This window comes from Pongo pygmaeus, chromosome 21 (genome assembly GCF_028885625.2).
Source record: "Pongo pygmaeus isolate AG05252 chromosome 21, NHGRI_mPonPyg2-v2.0_pri, whole genome shotgun sequence".
Classification (NCBI taxonomy): domain Eukaryota; kingdom Metazoa; phylum Chordata; class Mammalia; order Primates; family Hominidae; genus Pongo; species Pongo pygmaeus.
Window position 1 is genome coordinate 29,496,788 of NC_072394.2, and position 22,847 is coordinate 29,519,634.

General features: G+C 54.3%; 1 protein-coding gene across 4 annotated transcripts in view; it reads right to left on the minus strand.

Moving 5' to 3' along the window:
- The window catches only part of SMOX (spermine oxidase), a 39,118-nt gene extending 16,570 nt beyond the window's left edge, over positions 1 to 22,548 (minus strand). For 2 of the 4 annotated variants that reach the window (XM_063659536.1, XM_063659535.1), the window contains exon 1: positions 4,795 to 4,894. The gene's annotated coding sequence lies outside the window, so the exon portion shown is untranslated. Of the gene's footprint in view, positions 1 to 4,794; positions 4,895 to 22,341 lie in introns of those variants that run through there. The other 2 variants (XM_054467911.2, XM_054467912.2) reach the window with 2 other exon arrangements.
- Between the last annotated feature and the right edge of the window lie 299 nt (positions 22,549 to 22,847).

Below are 22,847 nucleotides of genomic sequence, written 5' to 3' on the forward strand. Positions count from 1 at the left end.
TGTTTTCTGATGGTTTGTGTCATCGTCTCCTTTCCCTTCTGGGTTTTGTTTTTTTATTGTTGTTGTTTTAATGTATGAGAAACTGCCTTATTGAGGAAGGAGAATCGCTTAAATGGTCCTCGGTGCCTGCCCTGTCCTTCTCTCGCCTTGGGGAAAGAAAGAAAGAAATAACATCCGCTCCTTGATCTGTATGCACAGGAGAAACAGAACACCCTGTACTTTTTGAGCAGATAAAGGAGAGAAGAAAAAAGTGCTGGCTCAGCCAGGCAGGGAAGAGGAGGAGGGCGGGCAACAGACACTTGCCTTCTTGCTCCTGCTTCCATGGCAAAGTGGGGGTGTGAGCCTCTTGCCCAGTGCCTGCATCCACGCCTTGAGTTTATTCTCCATGTCCCCAAGCAGGCAATGCCTGGGACTGCCAAGAAATCAGGCCAGCCAGGGCATGAGTGCACCCCCCGGTCCCCTGGCAATTTCATCCAAGATACCACGCAGCCAGTTCTCCAGCCTGCAGGCCACCGCCTCCCCCAGCTGTCCAGAGCCGCCACCACCCTGACTGAAGTGTCCCAAGACGCCACACTGGACACAGGAAGGCAGCAGGGTATGGAGAGAGGAAAAGAGGGAGGAAAAACCCCGTCCTGTGGCAGGGTTGCCAAAGACGGATGAATAGAATAAAGACTCAGCGGTCAGGTGACCAGAGTGGGCACGAGCCACCAAAGTTTGTGTGAACTGCCACTTCTTCATCCCATCCCTGGAACATCCTCCCCAATTTCATTTTGACACCCTCAGAAATTTACACTCTAGTTGCAGTGAGCTGAGATGGCACCACGGTGCTCCAGCCTGGGCAACAGAGTGAGACCCTGTCTCAGAAAACAAAAGTGAAGAAATTTACACTCCAGCAAGTACCTTCTAATGGCCAAATACTAGAGACACGTGTTAGTCCTGGTCTCCAACGTTTGACCCTGCCAAGCCCCGCTTGGAAATGCCCAGAACTAAACTGGGGGCACCGCCTAACTCCTGGCACTTTCCTCACTGAGGTCAAATTACAGGACCACCAAGCAGTCCCTAGGCTCAAATCTGGAGTCACCCTTAGTGGGAGACCCTCCTCATTCATCGGGTCAAGCCATGGCAACCCCACAGCCTGAATCATGTCACCTCTACCCCCAACTGCGCCAGAAGCACCCCACACCCCGCCTCCTTTATGTGAGCCTCATCCATGTGGGTCTCAATCTCCCAGCCCCACCCTCCAAGGACAAGCACAGCTGGGCATCTCGCTGGCCAGGGAATATAATTCAGCAATTCACTGAGCACCTACTATGTAGCAGGCCTGGGGAAGATCTCTGCATGTCAGCCTTGCCCTCTAGACCCAGCTGGCCTTTCTAGCTTCAGTTCTCTCTCACAACTCCCCCCCAAAACATACACACAGACCCCCAACTTCACCAAAAGTCTGGAGCCTCCCCAGCCCAGCCCACCTGAAGGCCTGCAGGAAACAGCCTCCCTCATACACATCAGAGAAGCTGGTTCTGGGTTCTCTTAACATATGCACAGCCTTATGTGATTTCAGGGCTGGGTGTTGCTCGAACCACCAGCAAGGCCTGCTCCATTACTGTTTCCTGAAGCAACAGACACCCTTGAAATGTCAGTCCCTCGTACTGGTTCTGCACTGTCACCTGACCCCCAGCCTACCCCCAAAGCACAGGCATCTCACCCCAGGAAATTCTGTGGTCTGTTATCTCAAGAATGAGGCTGAAGCCCCACAGCCACGGAGCAGGGCTGACGTCCCTGGCTAGACTGGTGAGCCCCTGCCCAAGGTGAGCGCGGCCAAACCCTGTGAGTGAACCACAGTGGAATCAATCACCCAGCTGGGTGTGCGGTGCCCTTTCTTTAACATTGAAGCCCACCTCAGCATCGCCCAAAAATCAGCACATCACTCCCTTTCCAAGAGTGGCTACTGAAACAAAACAGTGCCAGGAGAGGCCAGCCTCCCGCACCCCACACCCTTCCAAGACGCCCCTCACAAGAGATAAAAATCTGGCCAGGTGTGGTCAGAGCCATTACAGGTAGTTCATGCCTGTAATCTCGGCACTTTGGGAGGCCAAGGTGGGAGGATCACTTGAGCCCAGGAGTTAAGAGACCAGCCTGGACAACATAGTGAGACCTAGTTTCTACTAAAAATTAAAAATTGCAAACATATTCAGACTGTCTGAAACATAAACAATAAAAATAAAATTTAAAAAATTAGCCAGTTGTGGTGAAATGTACCTGTAGTCCCAGCTACACTGGAGACCAAGGAGGAAGGATGGCTTGAGCCTGGGAGTTCAAGGTTGCAATGAGCTATGATAGCGCCACAGCACTCTAGTCTGGGCGACAGAGCAAGACCCTGTCTCTAAAATAAAATAAAATAAAATAAAATAAAATAAAATAAAATAGAGCATTAATTTTAAAAAGAGAGAGACAGCCAGGCATGGTGGCTCATGCCTGTAATCCCAGCACTTGAGGAGGCCGAGGCAGGCGGATCACTTGAAGTCAGGAGTTTGAGACCAACCTGGCCAACATGGTGAAACCCTGTCTCTACTAAAAATACAAAAATTAGCCAGATGTGGTGGCGGGTGCCTGTAATCCCAGCTACTCGGGAGGCTGAGGCAGGGGAATCACTTGAACCCAGGAGGTAGAGGGTGCAGTGAGTCAAGATCGCGCCACTGCATTCCAGCCTGGGTGACAGAGCGAGACTCCGTCTCAAAAAAAAAAAAAAAAAGAGAGAGAGAAACACAAAACTCCTACCCATCTCTGGCCCCCTCTGAACACAGGCTATTCCCAAGTGTGCCTGAGCCCTGCCTTTTTCTCAAGGTCACCCCAGGATGAATTTCCTAATCCATTTCCCAGAGAAGAAGAGTGAGGCTCCCAGGAAATTGGCCCACCTGGCTCACTTTGCCTGGCTCCTCTTGGGGCCCAGGACTCCACCAGCTGAAGTGCCCCAAAATAGACCCAGCCCTTCCACCAGCCTCCTCCCTCCTCCAACCCCACATCTGCTCATGAGACCTGTTCAGGGCTGTGGTGCCCTCGGCAGCAGGGGACAGCTCACTTGCCCCCTTCCCGACCAGCCTCAGGGACTTTAAATCTCTCTTCCCAATGGAGACTTCTGGTCCCTGAGGGCAGCAGCCCCACCTCAGTTTCCCCATGCCCCCTCCCACCCCCCGCCCCGCTCTTTCTCAGGTTTCTAACAGGAGGAGAGGGAGTGGGAAGGAAGCTGGGGAGCTGATCCAGGGGCACATCTTTGGACTGCCTGGAAGTCTGGGGAGGGATTTGGATTCTTGAGGCCCCCCAGACAATGCAATTATTCTTCAAATGTAAAAACGCCCAGAAATCCCAGACCAGCTGCTTTGCACAACGGCCCAGACAAAGGGGCTCTGTGTCTGCGGTGAGGCTCCTCCCACCCCTCAACCAGGGAGGGGCTGGGCCCCAACTCCTCCCAGCCAGACCCTCCCCAGCCTCCTCACTCAGGCCGGCCAGGAAGTAAAAGGACTGCTGGGCCAGGCTGGGCTGCCACGGAGGGAGAAGCGGGGTACAGGTGTAGGGAACAGAGCAGGGGCAGCTCATGAACCCAGGAGACAGAAGGGGAGGGAGAGAACACTGGCCCAGACCTGGGAATCAGGCCCCAGCTCAATCTCTACTTTGCCAGGTGACCCCTGGGCCAGTGTCTTCCCTTCTCCAGGCCCCACTTGGCCAACACCTCTGAACTCACTGCAAGGACGCACCCTCTGTACCCCACCACCCAGGCACACTTGTCTAAGCCCTATCTGATATTTAAAGGCTTCCTTTTGTCTTCAAGCTTTCCCGTCTGTAAAATGGGGATAGGTACAGCTGACTTGTAGGAAGATTAAATTAGCACAGGTAAAAGGTGTGGCCACTGCAAAGGTCATCTCGGAGAAGGCGGGAGAGGGAGGAAGATCCCCAAAGAGACCAGTATAGAAGTCACCTTTCCTAGGGCCCAGAGCTCTGTCCCACTTATAGAAGAACCCCAATCTTCATCTGAGCTCAGAACCCAGCCTTCACCTTGGCCCCAACCCTACTATCAGGCTGGACCTTGACACTGACATCATGCAGGCACCTCACATCTGTATCTGACTGACCCCAACGCAATACTGACTCGGCCTGACCATCCTCCCCATTGTTGAGGGGAAGGGGGCATCAGAGGTGGTGGCCATTAGCCAGCTCCAAGCTCATGAAAGGGAAAAACTGTGGGAGCCTCTTTCAGCAGAGCCCCCGCCCCCAGCAATGTCCCTGGCCCTCACAGGCCAAAAACAGGGAAGGGCTCCATCATCCTGCCTGGCACCCAGACTTCTTTCCAATTACATTGTCATTGCTACCCACATTTCTTCCCTAAAATCATAAAGTCCCTAAAAGCACAACTTTAAAAAGGCTTTGTAAGCGAATTTCAGATGAGAAGAAGTGAGCCAGGGGGCCTTGGCAGGCATGTGTTGCAAGGGGAAGCAGCCATTGATTCAGTGCATGGAGGGACAGAGCCAAAGACACGGCCCCGACAGGCACTGAGAGGCAAGAGCGGGAGGCCCCCCGGAGAGGTGAGCACTCTGGGGCCGTCTCTGTTTCCCTTGGTGTCCTGCATACCACCGAGGTTCATTGTTTCAGAACCCTTTTGCCTGGGAGGCATAAGGTGATTTTATAGCTCCCTGTAGGGGCAGACCCAGGAGACTACTCAACTAGAAACCTAACTGGGGGTAGAGGAGGGGAAGAAAGCTCAGAAAGAAGCCAGAGAGGCAGGGAGGGCACAGTGGCTCACACCTGTAATTCCAGCACTTTGGGAGGCCAAGGCAGGAGGATTGCTTCAGTCTAGGAAGTCGAGGCTACGGTGAACCATGATCACACCACTGCACTCCAGCCTGGGAGACAGAGCAAGACTTTGTCTCAAAAAAAAGAAGTCAGACAAAGGGCAGGGTCTTTATGAAAGCTCACTGAGGGCCTTGATGACAGTGTCAGAGAAAGAAACAGGTAGAGATGAGCCAGAACAGAGCTTGGTACTGCAATTACTTCCCCAGGCCACACCCCTGCAGCTTTATCCCAAGCCCCACCCTATAGGTCCCACCTTCAGCAAAAATTAGCAACTCGATCACACTCTGACAATAGATTAGATCAGGCGCTGGGCACAATTGCTCTGAACACCTCCTGTGAACTTTACAAGCTCTGGGCCAGCCCCACCAACTAAGTTTCCACTTCCAGGCTCCTCACACCCCATGCCCTGCTTCCCATCTTTGTGTATGTCTATCTGCAGATGTCCCTGGCTTGCCAGATAGATAGTCACCTCTCAGCAGGCAGAACCCACATTCTTCCCCTCAGATTCCAGATCTTCCAGAGGTAGGCAAGCTCCATGCCCTCTCAGCAACCAGAGATCTGCTGGGAGGACTGTGCCACTCCAGATGCTCCTAGAGAAGATGAACTGCCCAGCAGCAGCCTCTGCCACTAACCAGTGTGGCCTTGGGAGAGTCTGTTAGCACTTGAACCTCATTTTCCCCATTTGTCAAATGGGGAAAATCACCCCTACCCTGAGAGAGGCCAGCCCTGACTCCCGAACCTATTCACCAGCCTCCTGTATCCCCAGCAGAGTCTACTGCAGCTCCCTTTAGTGGCTCTCAGGATAAAACCCCATGGTCTGGATTCCCTCCCTGTGAGCAGGACCTAACATCCCAACTCTGAATTCCCCTCCAGGAAGTCATCAGCCACAAAGGTGTAAGAAAGACCAGGCCCAGAATGGTGGCTCATGCCTGTAATTCCAGTGCTTTAGGAAGCTGAGGTGGGAGGATTGCTTGAGGTCAGGAGGTTGAGACCAGCCTGGGCAACATAGCAAGACCCTGTCTCTACAAAAATAAAAATTTAAAAGTTAGCTAGGGCCGGGCACGGTGGCTCAGGCCTGTAATCCCAGCACTTTGGGAGGCCGAGGCAGGCAGATCACAAGGTCAGGAGTTCGAGACCAGCCTGGCCAACATGGTGAAACCCTGTCTCTACTAAAAATACAAAAATTAGCCAGGTGTGGTGGCGCGTGCCTGTTAATCCCAGCTACTTAGGAGGCTGAGGCAGGAGAATCACTTGAACCTCAGAGGCGGAGGTTGCAGTGAGCCAAGATCACCCCACTGCACTCTAGCCTGGGCGACAGAGCAAGACTCTGTCTCAAAAAAAAAAAAAAAAACTTAGCTAGGGCATGGTGATGCACAACTGGAGTCCCAGCTACTCCAAAGGCTAAGGTGGGAGGATCACCTGAGCCCAGGTGTGTAAGGCTGCAATGAGCTATGATCATGCCACTGTACTCCACTATAGGCGACCTTGTCTCTAAAGAAAAAAAAACACCACAGAGCCGGTCACTGCCCTGGTGAATACGTTGGTGCAAGACTGCCCTTGGTAACAGCAGACCAGGCCACTGGCAGGGGAGGGCCAACAGGCGATGGTGCTCACAGCTGCTCGCTTCCTTATAAAAAAAAGTCTCCTGACACAGCGGAAACCCAGAGAGGGAATACTAGCTTCAAGACCAAGGTATCAGCCCTGTTTCGAGGCACCCAAGTCACCACAGCCTTCGGCGAACCCCAGGAAGAGACACGTCTCTTACACACACACACACAAATCATGAAAGCATATTTCCTTATGTTTCATTTGACGACCCAACTTAATAAATAGTCCTATCCTTTGGGAACACCTTATAGTACCACGGTTTTCACACAGGTCCTGGGGTCTGATACTGGCTTTGAATACCAGTCATTTGAATCCCCACCACTTATTAGATGAGTGATCTAAGCCTCAGTTTCCTCATCAGTAAAATCAGGATAAAGTGTGCCTACCTCACAGGGGTGTGTGACAATGCATGCAGAGGGCTTATCCCAGAGCCAGGTGTGTAGCAGCAATAGTCCTTATGTTTTCCTACAGGCCCCAGTCTGCACACTAGTGGTAGTCACCGCAGGTAAGATCGGGCCGGGTGACAGGCAGGGGTGGGGATGAAGGAAGCCCAGCCAATAGACAGATCACAGATCGCCCTGCAGAATGATTCCAGAGCAGGGCCCCAGGCCTCAGAGAGAGCCACCCTACCCCACAGAGGCACTGTTATGGAATGACAATGGGAAGAACAGGGGATCAGGATAGAAGGGTCACCCCACTATCCTACTTGGTAGGGGTGCTTGGACTCCCAGGCTAGGGCTGTGAAGCTGCAGGTGCAACAACAGGACAATTTGTGTGGCCACCAGCCTCTAAGATGCCCCTCAATGATCCCCATCTCCTGGGATTCATGCCTTGGTGTAGTTCTCTCCCAAGCTGACCACTGCAGCTAACAGGATATTGCAGAAATGATGGAATGTTACTTCTGAAACTAGACATAAAAGACACTGTGGCTTCCACCTTGCTCTCTTGGGCAGCTTACTCTGGGAGAAGCCAGTCACCACGTGGGGAGGACACTCAAACAACCCTGGGGCAGCCCACAGGGCACGGAACTGAGCCCTCCCATCAACAGCCAAACAATCCTGCCAAGCATGTGAGCACACCATCTTGGAAGCAAATCCTCCTGCTCCCTTCAGACGACTGCAGCGCTGGCTGACACTGTGACTGCAACCTCATTAGAGACCCCGAGCCAGAACCACCCAACTAAACTGCTACCAAATTCCCGACCTACAGAAACTGTGAGCATAATAAATGCTTACTGCCATTTTAAGCTACCGGTTTCGGGGTCATTGAACAATAGGTAACTAAGAGTTAGCATCTCTCTCTCTCCCCAGAGACTCCCCATAGTGGAAGTCCCCAGGTAAACACTCCCCCAACCAACCCCACTCAGGGCCTCAGACCCTGCTGTTCTGAAATGCAGAGCTAGGATGAAGTGGGCAGGGAGCCTGGCCCAGGCCCTACAGCTTACAAGGCCCAAGAGAGAGGAATTTCTCCCAACCAGTACATTAGACTCACCTGGAGATTTTTACAAATAACCCCTACCTATACCAGGTCATCTAAATTAGACTCTCTGGGGTGGGGCCCAACCATGGATTTTTTTTTTTTTTTTTTTTTTTTTTTTAGGGACCTACACAATGCTAATGTACAGCCAAGGCTCAGGTTCCAGTTGCAGCCTCCTGGCCAGCCCAGAGCCACTGAGGTCTGACAGTGCAGGAGAGGAGGAGGCAGAGAGAGCCACAAGGCCAGGAAGTGCCCAAGCTCCCTCCACCCTGGGCTTAGGCTTGGGTCTCCCTCCACCCCACTGCTTCCCAGCTCCCAAAGCCCTCTGCTCTCCAGGCATACAAAGCACCTCAGGCCGCACAGATGTCCTTGCCCAACCTTGCTCACACACCACCACACACAGCCACATCCTCCCCGTCTTTCTCTCTGCATCTCAACACCCTCTTCAGGTCCAACCTCTGCGCTGGGACTGCTCTCTTGGAAGACAGGAGCCAGGAAGCAGGAATGGGGTCTAGCTCTGAGTGATCTTGGAAAGACCGTTTCCTCATTCGCAAAATGGGAATGACCATCACATCTGTTCTGCTCTCTGCTGGGTCCAAGCCTCCTCATCAGAAGTCCTTAGAGAGACCTATATTTATATGTTTTGTCTCCCCCAAGATGCACCCTTGCCTGGCCCTGCATCAGCCCCTGGAGATTCCGCAGCAATGGATTAAAGAGACAGGGCCCTGCCCTGAGGCTCACAGCCAGTGAACTCAAAGGTACAGAAATAAGGATCATGAAGAATTCAAGAGACGATGGGAAGGAAGACCTAATGGAGGGTGGAAGAGGGGGTGGAAATTCCCAGGAGAGAGAAGTGAGCTCCACGCAGGGAAACCGCACGTGCAGAGGCTCAGAGGCACTGCTAACAGAATCATCTCTCAACGTGTGATTCCAGCGCTGTCCCTTTTCTCTCTCTCCGGGAACTCACCTGGACTGGCTTGGAATCCCCTGGTCCCACACTAGGCACTATCCTGAGCTTCCTCCATGACTGCAGTAGCCGCCTCACCCCGCCCTGGGAGTTGGGAGTCGGGAGTGGGGAGTGGGGAAGGCTTCCAGCGTCAGGTGGGGAGAACACACCTCCCGCCTCCGCTCAGGGCCTGCCCCAGCGCCACCCGTGCCGCCCTGCGCTTCCTGGGCAGGTCAGCCATGCAGGTTGGCTCCCCGAGGCACCCTGGGGAAGGGCAGGAGGCACACCTGCCAGGAGGCACACGACCTGCCGCCCAAGGCACCAGGAAGGGGGCGGGGCAGGCACAGGTGCTGGAGACACACAGGCCCTGCCACCCGGTGGCCGCCACCGTGAGTGGGAGTCTGGATGGGCTCCGGGCAGGCGGGGGGCACGTTCCCCGCCTAGGGTGGGACCAGTGCTAAGGAGACTAGAGAAAAGCACAGAGAGGGTTTGTGAGTGAGCCCTAAGGCAGGGACGGGAGTAGCAGGGGACAGATTTTTTGTTCATTCAAAAAGGTTTCTGGAGGGCTACCTGTGCCAGGCACTGTCCGAGGCACTGGGGATACTGCAACACCCAGACGCCTCCCCTTAAGGATCTGTCAGGTCAGAGAAAAGCAGGGCGGGGAGACAGGAAACTAACTGCTTGCACAGGGGCGTCAGGGAAGGCCTCCTGCCAAGGCAACTCTGCAGCAGAGGAGGTGCAGTGCTGTATCAACCTCCTGGGGACTTGCTGAATGGCAGGATGTGGGGTGAGGGCAAGGGCCACATCAGCATGACCTGGGTGACCAGGCATGACACCGCTGGGACAAACCCAGACCAGTTCTAACTGTGTCAACTGGTCATCATCTTTGCCCTTCACAACAAGCTGGTGGGGTCAGAAAAATGACAGAAGCCAAATACCTTGGTGCAGGACTGCAGTGGGGAGGTCAGCCCAGGGGTCTGATTACTAAGCCCAGTTCTCTCCTCCAGGCTATCAGCAGGGTTGGGAGAGCTTCTCCAAGCTGCCTGCCATCACAGGGCCAAGCACACCCCCAAACAGAGCCCGCTGCATCAGGCATCACCTGCAGGCATGGCCCCGACGTGAGTCAGTGTCCCCAGCGCCACCCAGCACAGAGATCCGCCCATTCTGCAGCCTGGGCACTTGACGCCTGGGAGGTGTGAGCTGGCAGCTGAGGGGGTGGCTTCCCGGTGGGGCTTCTCCCCTATCCCTGCCAGGAGCCGCAGCCTCACAATTCTGGGGTGAAGGAGAACAGCTCAGTCAGCACTTTCCGCTGACTCTTTCAAAACCACTTACAAGAACTGAGGCCTGTGAGCTCAGCCCGGGCGCAGTTCCCCCTCAGCGGCCCCTCGTGACTCTGCACAAAGCCCAACTGTGCTTCAGCTCCAGCCCCGGGGAGGGGGTGGGGTCTCCGGCAATCCCATCCTGTCTCCTGAGCCACAGGGTCCCACTCTACCCAGCCTGGGACCTGTGCTTTCTGCCCACAGAGAGACACGACAGCCCCAGTGTCAGAGCTGTCTGAGCTGTGCTGGATCCAGGCAGCCTTCCTCCCAGAAGGTGGAGACGGGCCTTCCTCCACTATAAACCCTTTTCCAGCACAAACACCTCTCTTATGGTGTCCACACAACATAATTTATCATAGAGCCAAGGTGGCATGCATAATCACGAAACGAAAAAAGGAAAATATCCAAAGAAAAATCTAGTCACCAGATGAACCTCACAGCAAACCTCTATTTTGCCCCTCCTGTGCCAGGCCCTTTGCTGGGCACTTTCCATTCACTGCATCCTTTAATACTCATAAACTCTCTGCTGCCCATTTTACAGATGAGGAAATAGGCCCCAAGAGGTTCCGAGGCATGACAGAGTTCACCCGGATGGAGTGAGGGGCAGGGCAGGGCAACACTGCTCAATCCCTGCTCCGACCTCAGGCCCCCCACTCAGCCTCCCCAGGGGTGCGGCAGGCCCGAGGACTGCCCCGGCTCGACAATTCTCCCATCTTACTCCTCCCCACGTACTGATATGCACACATTGTGCCAGGCACTTGGGGCTGGCAGGAGTCATCTCAAGGCCTGATGGTTCACTCCAGCTTCACTGCCAAAGACCGGGGCTGCCACCGGGAAGCTACCTGCTTTCTGGCCTGGGCGCTTAGTGGGGTCCCTGCAGGTCACCCTGGTCTCCCTGCCCCATGCAGCTGGATTAGGCTTGCCAGGCACTAAACTAGCCAGGCCGCAGTCCTTCACCCTCAATCTCCTCCTCCATAAATAGGGCCAGGGACAAGTTCTAATTGCTTTGGCCAGCACAAAAGAAAATTCAAAAAGCAGGTAACTCATAACTGCCTCTAGACAGTCCTCGATCACCGGCCCGAGACTTTCTCCTCCTGGTGACTTCAGGGTACATTAACTGTGCCCTCCTAAGAAGTCCACAGGATTAACCAATAAAGCACTTTCCATAGAATTCAACCATGAAGCACAGTCCCCCACCCAAGCGAGAGTTGGAACCAGGTCTCAAAAGCCACTGGGGTTCATTTCAAAATGCACACATGGGCCATGCGCCCATGATTTAATCCATAAAACCCCTATGGAGTTGAGACACTGAGTTTGAACATAAACATATTCTGTAGGCCCTTTTGTGGAGTTCAAAGAGAGAATAACTCACTAGCTTCTGAAGCATCAAGAAAGGTCGGTTCTTAAAATCCTATCATCATTGTTATCACTCTATTTTTAGCTGAATACATCTGAGATACAGAGTGCAGTGCCAAGCATTTTGTGTGGAATATCTCAATCCTCACATCAATACCCCCATACTACAGAGGAGGCAACTAAGATTCAGAGAGGTTCCACAGCCTGCTATTAGCCTGTCTCTAAATTTTACTTAGTAATATATTAAGCCTCAGGCCCTGCTCTTTTTAAAATCTAATGAAGAAGCAGCTGGGCGCAGTGGCTCACACCTGTAATCTCAGCACTTTGGGAGGCCGAAGTGGGCGGATCACTTGAAGTCAGGAGTTTGAGACCAGCCTGGCCAACATGGTGAAACCCCGTCTCCACTAAAAATACCAAAATTAGCCCGGCGTGGTGGCAGGCACCTGTAATCCTAGCTACTTGGGAGGCTAAGGCAGGAGAATTGCTTGAACCCAGGGGGCAGAGGTTGCAGTGAGCCAAGATCGCGCCATTGCACTCCAAGAGTGAAACTCTGTCTCAAAAAAAAAAAAAAAAAAATCTAATGAAGAAGCCAAGTTCATTGTCTTTCCTTGAGTTACTTTTTAAACTCCAAACCTTTTCAGATTAACTCTCCAGGTTTTGCATTGTGTATGATTTTTTTTTTAATTTTCCAAAATAAGAGAGAGTAAAAGGTCCCTGTGTGTTTAACATTTAAAGGCATCATTTAAAAATATTTCCTAAGAATATATGCCCCTCGGTGGTGCTGGGTGTCTCCTAATTGAGTCATCCTAAAATCTAGCCAACTCAGCCTGCAAGGAGTATCACCACCACCCGCCAGGATCAGAGGTGCGGTGGCTGAGCTGGGCTATCCCAGAGGTCTGGTTATGGGTGGGGAGCAGTTGAAGGTATGAGGACAGGCTCTGAGAGAGCCATGGGGTTGAGGAAACGGCATCGAGACAGATGTCCCAGAACCTGAGTGAGACCCATCATGCCTCACTCAGGCCCCATGGGGCTGTATGGGGAAGACAGGACCCATGTGTCTGCCAGGGCCTAGCACAGAGTTGGCAGGGGTGGCTAGATTCTTTGTTCTGTTTTCTAATAAATTGCAACTCATTTCCAAGTTCTTGTTCTTCTGGCTTTAAGTCACATCTTCCTTAATGCCGTCCCTCAAGAAGCAGGTGGAGAAGAAGGGAATCTGGCCTAAGGGGTGCTGCAATGGCCCCCAGCTAGGCCACCATGCTCCACCTGAACCCAGATGCTTTTCCTCATCCTCCAACCTCCCAGCCCCAGATTTAGAGAGCACTGGGCTCCTACATGCTTGAGGAAGAAAGACAAAGGGGCAAAGGAGGACAAGAGAGTGGAGCTAGGGCTGGGTAGGAAAATCCACTGAGCATGCCCCACCAGGGCCTCCGGGTCAGGTCGGAGGGCCAACGTTGCCCCATGCACCACCGTAGCTCCTCCTGGGTACTATTTAAAATACCACACCCCGGCCGGGCGCGGTGGCTCACACCTGTAATCCCAGCACTTTGGGAGGCCAAGGCAGGCATCACGAGGTCAGGAGATAGAGACAATCCTGGCTAACATGGTGAAATCCCGTCTCTACTAAAAATACAAAAAATTAGCCGGGCATGGTGGTGGGCACCTGTAGTCCCAGCTACTCGGGAGGCTGAGGCAGGAGAATGGCATGAACCTGGGAGGCGGAGCTTGCAGTGAGCCGAGATCACACCACTGCGCTCCAGCCTGGGCAACAGAGTGAGACTCCGTCTCAAAAAAAATAAAAAATAAAAAATACCACAGCCCGTCTCCCCAACCTGAGCTGCTGAACAAAGAGCCTCACACCGCAGAGGAAAGGAGGTATGGCAGAGGCAAGGCAGGGTAGCCTCACTGACTGCCCTGAGAGTCTGAGAATGAGGGTCAAGTCCGCAACCTGGCCCCTCCCCCAGCTTCATGTCCATGAAGGGGCACAGCACCACCCCCTCCCACAGCCCACCATCACTCACACCCTGCCTCACATCTCACTAATGCACTGCTCTGATCGCATCACTGCCCTGCTCAAAACCTTCTGTGGGCTGCCACAGCCCGGTGAACGAAGGTAGTTAGTGCCTGATGCCTCCTCCCTGCCCGCAGGCCACTTGTCTCCTACACACACCCACCAGGATCCTCTGACTCTCAGACTCAAACCTGTGACTTCTCATTCTGTCCAGATCTCCCCACACAACTGGCCATTCCTCCAGGAAGCCAGTCCTGCTAGCTACTCACACCCTCATTCTTCTCCTCTACAGGCTACTCTGGTCTAACCAGGACCCCAACCTAAGCCTTGTGCTGCTTTCTGCTGGCTCTTGCTTTCTTTCCTCATGTCCATGATGACAGGGCCCTCCCCAGGGTCCCTCCTCCAGCCATGTCAATCCAGTAGTAAGAGTAGCCAACCGGTATTAGAGTGTCACAAAAACCCAGCCACCCTAGGAGGGAGGTAATATTACCCTCATGGTACAAATGAGGGAACACAGGCACAGAGAGGCTTAGCTTATTGTCCAGAGTTCACAACCCTGCTGTGTTAACCTCTGAGATGAAAGGCTGGGGAGAACTTGCAAAGCGAGGAAATGCCCGGGAGGTATAAGGAAAAGGCCCTCTCAGAATCCAGAAGACGGCCGGGCACAGCGGCTCACATCTGTAATCCAAGCACTTTGGGAGGCCAAGGTGAGCAGATCGACTGAGGCCAGGAGTTCCAGACCAGCCTGGGCAACACGGTGAAACCCCGCCTCTACTAAAAATACAAAAATTAGCAGGGTGTGGTGGTGAGCGCCTGTAATCTCAGCTACTCGGGAGGCTAAGGCAAGAGAATTGCTTGAACCCAGGAGGTGGAGGTTGCAGTGAGCTGAGATTGCGCGACTGCACTCCAGCCTGGGCGACAGAGCGAGGCTCCATCTCAAAAAAAAAGAAAAAGAATCCAGAAGACCCAGGCCCAGCTACCTGGGGATCCCAGGCACCAGACAGGTCCTTCCAGATCCTTCGTCACTCACCCAGTGAGGCAGAGCCATTGCCACAAGAACCCAGGGCTGGCTCTCGGCCCAGAAATACCAGGGAGAAAAGGAAGGATGGCAGGGAGCTTCCTGGTAGAGGTGGGATGGGCACCTCTGAGGGCCCTGGTCAGTTGAGGTCCCCCCACGCACTGGCAGGGGGGTGGCAGTCACTACACCCAAAGGAAGGTGGGGAGGCAGACATGGGGGGCAAAGATTTACAGATGAAGAAACTGAGGCCTCAGAGGGGACCTGGCATGTCTCTCTCTGCAGTGCCCTCTTCTTCTACTGATTGTCCAAATGTGCCCATCCCACCAAGTCTACCTCTACCAGGAAGTCCACCTGTGCTACCATGTTCGTGGCCTTCCAGTGAACAGCATCTTTCCACATCAGCTTTTCCCAGCAGGTGTTTTCCTGGTGAGTGGGACATTATTGGCAGTCGTTTAAAAAAAGATTTCCATGGTCAGATCAGGCTGGGAAACACTAAACAGTTTCTTTTCTACAGGATTTGTCAGGACCTTTAATTCTCTTAAATGTATTCTGAATCTCCCATAGGGTAGTGGAGTGAATTTGCCAGTTTCTACCCTTATTTGTCCCCTGAACCCTTGAGATTGCGCAGAACAGTCTTTGAGAAATGTTATCCCCTCCCATCCCGCAGGACGGCCTGGCCCAGGGGCAGGGATCAAAGTGGGGTGTGATTGGCTTGGCCTTGCCCTCCTTTGAGGAGGTGCGTGTGGGATATCTGGGGAGCTCAGACTGAGAGCCAGTCAACCCCTACCCTGCCAGCCCCTCATGGCACTGCCCAGGGCAGCGGAACCTTTGCCCTTTGTGTCTGCCCTCTGTATCTTCCTTTGGGTGTGGTGACTGCTACTCCCCTTCCAGCATCTGGGGGGACTCAACCAACCAGTGTCCTCAGATACCCACCTCAGGCCATGTAAAGCCTGAGGTGCAAGGGGCCTTGGGAGACCCCCAAAGCAACCTGGATGGTTTTTTCCAAGCAAATTGCTAATTCGACCCCATCATTAGCATGTAAGTTTTAATATTAACTTTAATATTTAATATTTAATATTAAACTAAAATGTGTTAAGCTGACTCTCTGGGAAGAGGCAATGCCCCACCCAACAAACCCTGTGATAACCCCCCTGGAGGGACCTGAACCCCTCAGTTTACAGATGAGGAGACTGACACCTCAGAGAGGAGCAGACACTTGCCTGTAGTGGCCCAGCCAGGGCAGAGCAGAGAGAAGCATCCAGGCCCCCCCCACTCCCACGTACGCCGCAGAGGTGGCCAGAGTGGGATAAGACCCCCGACAGCAGCTCACGTAACCATCAGTGACAGCAGCTCACGTAACCATCAGCGGCAGCAACAAGGACTTGGGCCAGGGTGACAGGCACTGCACACACTGGGGTGATGGCCCGGCAGCTGGGGAGACTACAGTCTTTTATGAGGACACGTCACAGCTGGAGCTAGAGGGCTGGATCAGCTGTTTCCCCAATCTCTCAGCCCCGCCCTGACTGGAGGAAGGGTGCTCACCCCAGATTGGTTGCCCACAGTGCCAGGCTCGGCTGTGGACAGAGATAAGGTGCCCTCCGTGCTGTCTGCATGTCACCCTGCCCCGGGATACAGTTACCCAAGATAACCCCTCGTGGTCTTGGGAGCTCCTTACAGTCAGAGGCTCTGGAAATCAGACCTATGTTCCTGGTCTATGACCCAAGCACCCAGAGGCCCTCACACAGCCCCAGCTCCCAGCAGAGTGGCCCCTGCATCTGACATCTTCTACAGTCCCCTCTGTCCTGCCCCCAGCCCACCTGCACCATCCCCACCCCCTATCCTGGCAGCTCCCTACACATCCCGCAACATAGGAGCCGCAGGAGCCAAGGTAGTTCCCTGTTCCACCCACCTGAACTGCACTCGTCCCTCAAGACTCCAGTCTAAATCTTTGCTATACAAAGCGTGCTCCATGGAGCAGCAGCATTGCACTGCCAAGGAGCTTATTAGAAATGCAGTCTCAGGCCAGGCACAGTGGTTCATGCCTGTAATCCCAACACTTTGGGAGGCTGAGGCAGGTGGGTCACTTGAAGCCAGGAGTTCGAGACCAGCCTGACCAACATGGTGAAACCCTGTCTCTACTAAAGATGGTGGTGGGCACCTGTAATCCCAGCTACTGCTACTCAGAAGGCTGAGGCAGGAGAATTGTTTAAATCCAGGAGGCGAAGGTTGCAGTGAGCCGAGATCCTGTCACTGCACTCCAGCTTGGACAACAGAGCAAGACTCCATCTCAAAAAAAAAAAAAAAAAAAAGAAAAGAAAGAAACGCGGAGTCACAGGCCTCACCCCAGACCTGCTGAATCAGACAGGACAGACCTGCATTTTAGCAAGCTGCCTAGGTGATTTATGTGCATTCAAGTTTGAAAAGCACTTTTACAGACCACTGCTCTAATCAAGTAATTGCCCCCATGCCCTATAACCTTCAAAGGCTCCCCAGGGCCTACTGAATCAAGGCCAGACTCAGCAGCTTGGCAGCCAAGGCCTTTCCCAACCTGGCTTCAACCCACTCCAGGCCTGGCTTCAACCCACTTCTCCTCCTCCACCTTAGGAATGCCATCCCCTCCTCTGTCGGCCAAAGCCGCCCAAGATTTCAGAACCCTCCCAAAGCCTCACCTCCTCTGGGAGGAGGACCTCATTATATCACACCTGGCATGGCTCACGTTTATTTCCTGGAGAGCAGGAACCATGTCCTGTGTTCCCAAAGGCTCTGAACACCAGGCTGGGGCACAGGAGATGCCAGGTGCTGACCACAGCTAACAAGGCCCAGTGTCTACTTGTCAGGAAGTCCACCTCAGCTCTAGCCTGCCCACCTCAGGCTTGGCCACAGCCTTCACTTCAACTCAGCAGACAAGGGCTTGGACACCGTGGACAGGCCTCCTCCATGCTCCCCTGCCAGAGAAGGGAGCCCTTCCTGACAACCATGAAGGCTGGTGAGCTTCCAACAGCAATGTTTTCCCTGTGCCTCAGTTTCCACTAACCCTGCCTCCCTCTCTTCCTAGGAGGCTGGCAGGATCTGTCCAGATAGATGAGCAGATCCCCTCAACTCTGGGGCTCAGAATCAGAGAAAACACACCCCATCCCTGTGTGGTCAGCAAACTGTTCCTCAGCCAGCCAGCCAGCCAGGTCCCTGGGAGGCCAGGTCACCTGCCTAGAGTCATCCTCGTGCCAAACAGGAAAGCCTCCCAGGGCAGAGCTGTCACACCCTCCTCTCTCCTTCCTGGCCCAGTTCCTCAGCCTGGCATCCCAGGGGAAGCCTTGCCTCCTTTCAGAGTCTACAAGGAGAAGGCACTCCAGCATGTGACCTCCAGGGAGCAAAGAAAAAAAGTCCCTCTAATCCCATTTTACAGGCAGATGACGAGGGCAATGCTAAACCCAAAAGGGTGACATTCTAATGATGGCATCTCGGGCAGAAAGTGGTAGCTGAACCAGAAGCAGTAGACCTTCCCAGCACCCCAAAATCACAGTGTACGTGATGCCCAACCCATTGGCCTGGGTCCGGAGCCTCTCCTGGAAGAAAAAGTGGGGCAAGAAGCAGAAAAATTCGGTCACCCACTCCAAGCGAGGACCCCTTCTACCTTCTTTCACACCTCCCCAGCCCCCAAGGCCAGGCACCTCTGGGAGGCAGGAAAAGCCTCTTCTTAGGAAGCCCTCGGCTGACACATAACTGAGAGGCATGAGAGAAGTGGCAGAGTGGACTGATTTCAAGCATGGATTCTAGAGTCAAGTTGCCTGGATTCAATCCTTACTCTGTTATTATTTAGTTGTATGACTATGACTCAGCCTTCCCATCTGTAAAATGTTTGGATTCAATCCTCATTCTGTCACTATTTAGCTGTATGACTGTGCCTCAGTCTTCCCATCTGTAAAACGGGAATAAGACCTACCTTATAGAGCTGTTAAGAGCATTAAAGGAGTTAGCATTTGCAAAGTGCTTAGAACAATGCACGGCATGCAGTGACTATGCCAGGGTCCTGCCCTGCCTCTTGGCCTCTGCTTGATTCTTCCCACTCAGGATGCCCTCCTCATCCCCACCTATCCCAGCTCAAGGCCTTTCCTAGGCATGCCAGCCCGATCCCAGATCTGGACCACTGCCCCTAGTTCTAGCACCCATGCCGTGGTGTTACCTCGGCCCACCCCTGTCCCCCTGTCCAGGGCTCAGCTCCCCTCCCTCCCAGATCTGAGGTCCCCTGGCTCTCAGCCTTCCATTCTGAGAGTACCAGCCACACAATTTAACATTCACCTGGCTTCTCTGTGCAAACAGGAGAGCTGTTGATAGAAAGGAAAGAGTCTAGAGATAGAGAGAGACCACCCCAGGGCTGGGCGCCCAGCAGTCACCCAAGAGAGTGGGCTGAAATCAATCCCAGACTGCCCAGGCTGCCTACATCTTGTGAGCTAGAGAATCTCCCTCCCACCCAACATGCACACATATCCCTCTGCTGACCCAGCTTGGATTTCTACCAAAGAAAGCAAAGGAAATCATTTACCCCAACCACAGTGACACACACACAGACTCACATCCCACCGGCTGCCCTCGGCATACAGGCCTGCCCTTGAGCCACCCGTACCTTCTCCACTTCCCTTTTTCACATCCCATTAGCACCCTTAGATTCTTGCAGCAATCTGCACAATTGCTTTTGTGGAAAGAAAATAAAAATCCTCAGGGTCACTTGAAGTTTAAAGGGGGCTCCTGTGCTCACCGCAATACCCACCTCTCTGCCCAACCCAGCCCCAACCTGCCCCCCTGGATGAAGATTTCCTGGGCATCAGCTACATGCCAGGCACTGTGCTAGATGCTCCAGATACAGCACTGGTCCATTCAGTCAAGGTTCCCGCCCTTAAGAAGCCAGATAAGTCAAGTATACAAACAATTGTAACAAATGGTTGTGAACTGTGATAAATATAATATAGAAAGTAAGTCAGGTGCTATGATTAATTACAGGGGACTTCCCAAGACTGGGAAGGCATTTGAGGAAGGTATAATTAAGTGAAGACCTTAAAAATAAGAAGGAGAAAAGCCAGGCCAGTAAAGGGCACTGGAAAAACACTCCTGGCAGAAAAGATAGCACAAGCAAAGGCCCTGGGGCAGGAGAAAGCTTAGGTTGTCGAAAGGGCAGAAATGATTCAGATGTGTCTGTCAGGGAGAATGCAAAGGGGACAGTGGTCCAGATAAGGCTGGGGAGGTCAGCTGTGGCCAGAATGGGAAGGGTCTGGTAGGCTGAGGGAAAGCTTTGAGATTTTAATCAAGTGTGATAGGGAGCTATCAAGAATTTTAGAGAAATGAGATGGTCCCATCAAAAGTTTCTATATCATTCTTGCGGCTCTACTAAAATAGATCAGAGAAGGGCAAGTGCAGACCTGGGGAGAGGGTTATGTGGCTTGGCTTGGCTTGGCTTGGGGCAGGTAGCCTGGGGCCGAAACAGTGGAGTCAGAGCACAGAGGGCAGGCTTGAGATCAATTTTGTGAAAAGAACCAAAAGGACTTGCTCTTGGTGGAGTTGTGCTCCTGCTTTCCCATCTTTAAAAGTGAGTAGATGGGCCTGGCGCAGTGGCTCACGCCTGTAATCCCAGCACTTTGGGAGGCCAAGATGGGTGGATCACCTGAGGTCAGGAGTTCGAGACCAGCCTGGGCAACATGGTGAAACCCCATCTCTACTAAAAATACAAAAAATTTTTTGTATTTTTATGTATTTTGCATGGGCATGGTGGCGCATGCCTGTAATCTCAGCTACTTGGGAGGCTGAGGCAGGAGAATCACTTGAACGCAGGAGGTGGAGGTTGCAGTGAGCCGAGATCACGTCATTGCACTCCAGCCTGGGCGAAAAGAGCGAAACTCCGTCTCAAAAAAAAAAAAAAAAAAAAAGTGAGTAGATCATGGGCCATTCACTGAGATGGGAAGGCCTGGGGAGTGCCATCAGGGTTCTGTTTCATCCATATTAAGTTTTTTGTCATCCAGGACATCATAAATCATCAGATGGGGGGTTAGGTAGAGAGGCTAGGGCTGGAGATAAAATCTGCTGTTTAAAACCATGAGAATGATGTACATTTAAGATCTGTGTGTTTGCAAATTGATGCTTGATTTTTAAAATCATAAGAAAGAATGAAATGGGGAAGGGTTTGTAAATAGACTAGGGAGAGAAGCGGCTACGGACAAAGCCCTGGGGCCCTCCAACATTTGGAGCTGAGTGAAGAGTTGTCTGAAAAGAAGTCTAAGAAAAAGGGCAGCCAAGAAGGGAAGAAAACCAGAAGCCAAGGGAGGATACTGGTTCTTGAAGGAGAGTGTTCAAGGAGACAAGGAGAGGTGGAAGAAGGCTTGCTTTTGGGGGCGTGGAGCTCACTGGAGAGCTTGGCTGAGGCTGTTTCAGTGAAGGGGTGGGACCGAAGTCAGGGCAAGCCAGCAAAAGAACGGAAGAGCTGTGCTCTGAAGGAGCGAGTGCAGAAGGCTCTCCAGAGAAGTTTTGCTGTGAAGGGAAGAAGGTCCGAAGCTGGAGGGAATGAGGGATTAAGGCAAAAAGGGGGCTACAAAATTGGAGAGACAGGGTGCCAAAGCATATTTCTTATAATGCTGTGGACGATCCAGGGAGATAGAAGCCACTTCTAACACTGGAGAGAGGGGAGGTAACTGCAGAAAGGGGGACAGGGAGAGGACCTTGGAGCCCAAGCGGAGGCAGGGCCAGCGGCAGGAATTGGGATGCCCTCTCCGCCTAACAAGAGGCCAGGGGGAAGTGGTGGCCGAATGCAAATGTGGGGGCTTCACTGCACACACTTTCGGATGCATGGCACCCCGGCCCGCGCCGCTCCCGGTAACCCCAGGGCACCTACTGCTGGCTCCAATCACGGCCAAGTTGCCCCCACAGACTGGTACGTGATGTGCCACCAACAGCAGGTTCTGCAAACAACCTGTGGGCACCTCTCACTATACGTGCCGGGCAAGGAGCGTATCTCATCGGGCCAAGTCCCCCTGGCGCAAGCTCCGCGGACCCCTCAACTGCTCTAAAGGAGCCCTCGCCCCTACCCCAGGGCAGTGGCTTCCCTCAGCCCCTCCCACAAAATGAGCCCTCCAACACACCCGAACCCTTTGCGAGCCCGGCTCCCGCTAAGCTCGGGGCAACCCGTGAGCCCCTAATTGGCCCTTAAGAGAAAGCTGCTCCTCACCCTGCCCGGGGCCCCAAGGGGACCACCCGGACGCCCGGAGCCCAGAGGGGGAAGTCAGCACAGCCTCTCCTGGCGTTCGGGCCATCACCCGGGAGCCTTCTGTCCTCTCCCCGGTGCCCACCCTCCCGGCAGCCCGAGTCGTCGCGGGGCGTCCGCGCCCGGCTTTGTCTGCGCCCACGGAGCGCGCCTGCAGGGCGCCCGGGACGCTCCCCTCCCGCACGCAGCCCGGGGGTCCGTCCGGCCCTCTACCCCCGGCGCCCGGCCCGGGCCGCGCAGCCCTGGCGCCGGGATCGCCGCCACCCCGGCCCACACCACTGCTTACCCCGGCGGGAGCCAGGGGGGCGCGGCGCCCCCTGCTCCCCGCGAGCCTCCCGGAACGCCCCGCACCCCCGCCCGAGCGCCCGAGCGCCGCGCTGGCCGCCCAAGCCCCGGGCCGGCCGAGCCCTCGGGGACCGCTCCGGGCCCCTCACCCTCTCGCGGCGGCCGCAGCCCCTGCCTGCGCCCGGGGGAGGCTGAGAGCCGGGGCCCGGGGCCCGGGGCCGGAGAGCGGGCGCACCGTACCTTTCCCTGCTGAGCCGGGGAAGTAAGTCTGCGGCGAGCGGCGCTCCGGTCTCGGCCTCCTCCGTCTCTGCTCCTCCGCCAGCCGCCTAGCTTCCTCCTCCAGCCGCCGCCGGGACCGTAGGGGCCCGAGCCAGCCACCGCGGCCTGTGTGGGGCCCCGCTCCGCCTCGAGTCCCCTACCCACCCCGCTCCGGCCCGGCCCTCCGCCCCGCCTCTGGGCGGGGACCCGCCGAGCTCCTCCCCGGGCCCGCCCCGCCGGGAGCCGGGAAGCTAGAAGCCCCTGAAGCCGGAGACTGCTGGATCCCTGCCTCGGAAACCCGGGTCCCGCGCCCACATCGGGGCCTGCACCCCCTCCCTCCCTAGCAGGGGTCCCCCGTCCCTCAGGGGACCCACCGCGGGACAGGCCCCGGCGTGTAGCTTAGGGCGGCGGCAGAGGTCCAGAAGCCAGGAGGGTAGAGGTGGCCCTGGAGAAAGGGGGTTTGATGCTCCCCTCCAAAAGGGAACCGC